The 2,595-nt window shown below is 37.7% G+C and overlaps 1 pseudogene; it reads right to left on the bottom strand.

Moving 5' to 3' along the window:
• Positions 1-1,283: 1,283 nt before the first annotated feature.
• On the bottom strand, positions 1,284-2,145 carry LOC124106409 (complement component 1 Q subcomponent-binding protein, mitochondrial-like; annotated as a pseudogene).
• Positions 2,146-2,595: the final 450 nt, after the last annotated feature.

Here is a 2,595-nt window from a genome sequence, read left to right as displayed (position 1 = left end):
TTCATGTTATACAGAAAGGCAGATCAGGTCAAATTTTACTGGGAAGGACTGGGAAACTAAATTTTGGTGCTTTTTGAAATTATTAGTTTCAAAAATACAGAGAAACATAACTTTTCTTAGTAGAGGCTGTGTATGCCAACTAATGCCTTGGCACATTAGCTTCTAGCTCACACCAAATAAATGAATCAAAGAAAAGTAAAAATGCAAAAGTATATGAACAATATCCTTACCTTTTTGTATTTAGTTACCATTTGGTTTCTCAGTGCAACATTTTGCTTGCCACCATTTCCTTACAGAGGTTAAGTCTAACAATATATTCTAATAACACAATTTCACTAAGAATATGGTCTCTTGAGCTAGTGTTTAAAGTATTATACAAATGTTTTAAGATCCCAGGTTAATATAATTATCACATCAGAAAGTTACTACCAGTGCTTTGGTATACAAAAAGAGAAACAAAACAACAGCCAGCAATGGTTTAACAATACTACAAAACAGGTGGGTTAATCAATGCACTCACTCATTCATGCTTTCCACCACCCATCCCCCAAGAAAACAAAATACATATTTTTCATACTCACAATTTTAAAAAAATCAAGAAAAATGTTTTCTTCAAAGAATTATTCCCCCTCCATTTGTTTTTCTGCTCTTAAAAAGAGAATTATCTGTTAGCAGCAGCATTTGCTGAATGAAACATTTCTTGAGATAAAGTTGCATGGCAGGTGGAGAAGAAATTTTGCCACCTGTTTGCATAGTCATTTGAATTTGACTGCTAAATCTTTCAAAGTATTTCCTTCCACCCTTAAGAAATTAATTAAAAACTTGAGATGGTAGAAATAATTTTCATTGTTTTCCAGATATATTCAAATTATACATACAACATCGAATTCTAAAGATATTAATAACTTTTCTACTGTCCTTCATCACCCCTCCCAAACAAAACTTGAATGTTAGACCACAAGAATTTTTGCAAACACACATACAGGCTCAACTTCTGTTATGAAGGTTTAGGAGAATATTTTAAATAAAAATCAGACTTAGAATTTCCAACTCTTGAAATGAATTAACATCTATAAAATAAACTTGTCATGTTCGTTGAAAAAAATGGGGAAAAAACCTTTAAATCTTTGAGCATTGAAAGATCTGTCCTCCAACTAAAGTGTAAAATGTTATCAGGTACTTTCATATGAAGAAATTACAAATATCATATGAACCTCTTTTTTTGGAGATAAAAGAATTTTATTGTCCATCATTATGTTATACAAAAATCTAGAAATAATAGGTTTGTACAGGAAAACTATCAAATAAATAGTAAATGAGAGCATGATAGCAATAATTTAAATGTGCTTATTCTGCCCCACCCCCATGATGTTAGGATTACATCCAATTCAAAGCACACAGTCTGGTGTCAGGGTAGTTTTTGTTCACTGGTCAAAGCTCACCATAATATTAAGGCCTTCAAGTGTCTCTGATTTCTCCAGTGGCTCTTGACAAAACTTTTGAGGTCTTCAAGAAAATTAATGTACTCCTGGTGCTCCAGGGCTGTGCTGAGTTCCACCACCTCATCTGCAAAAGTGTTGTTCACCTCTCAGTCGGCAAGGAAATCCATTCGGTGGTCATACAAGGCCCAGTCTAAGGACTCTGTGTTCAGAGTATAATTAGTCTTTCCATTCAGACTCGCCAGTGGTTTGAAAGCTAACTTCCTTAATAGAGAAAATGTCACTCTCGGCTTCCTCTTCTTGTCCAATCTCATCCTCTGGATACTGACAGTCTAGTACAAGAGCTTTCTGACTATCACTCTTCCTAACTTCAACCACACAATTGGGAGTGGATCAGTTCAGGCTCCTGTTCTTCAACCTTCTGCCCTTCTGAGGCCTCTTCCTCACCATCAAATGTTGGTTGGATGCTATTGTTAATGTTGAAAGTGACAGTAATCTTTTCCCAGCAACTTTCTGCATGAATTTAGCTTCTGTCCCATTCACTCCAGACATCTTGGGAAGGGACTTATGCTTCTGGATTTTCTTTTCTTCCTTAATTTCATTCGTCAGGAATTCCACAAAAGCTTTATCTCCTTCCATGCTCAGCATGCGGCAGCCAGAGCTGCAGGGCCCAGAAGGCTGCAAGAGGCCTGGCTGCTGCTCCAACCTGGCTCACACACAGAGCAGTCTTTAGGGCCAAATGCTTGGCCCCGGGTGCCCACTGCAGCAGTTGCCAGAGGCAAGGGGCGGGCATGACAGCACAGAGCAGGCTATGGCAGCACTGGGGGCTCTGGGAAGGCAGTGCAGTAGAGGAAGCGTCCCAAAATTGGTGGCGCAAGTGTGCGAGGGCAAAGGACAACCCCGGCCAAGGCCTGACCCTCTTTCAAGAAGGCATAAATTACTTGCTGCTTAAGATGCTATAAAAGAACGTATCTCCTTAATGTGGTGTTTGCCTAAAAGGATTCCAGAGAGACAAAGTTTTAGATGGTTATTTGTATTTTTAATGACATAAATATAATTAGATATGTATCTGTGTGAAATGATTTCATTAATGGAAACCTTTACCATAGGTGATATTTTATAAAATAGCTGCTATCTTCCCAAAGCTTTCTTTTCT

This window comes from Marmota monax, unplaced genomic scaffold, assembly GCF_021218885.2.
Source record: "Marmota monax isolate L192 unplaced genomic scaffold, Marmota_monax_Labrador192_F-V1.1 WCK01_AAM20220418_F8-fsc02888, whole genome shotgun sequence".
Lineage (NCBI taxonomy): Eukaryota > Metazoa > Chordata > Mammalia > Rodentia > Sciuridae > Marmota > Marmota monax.
The sequence above is the reverse complement of the archived record's forward strand: the minus strand, read 5'-3'. Positions and strand labels throughout refer to the sequence as shown.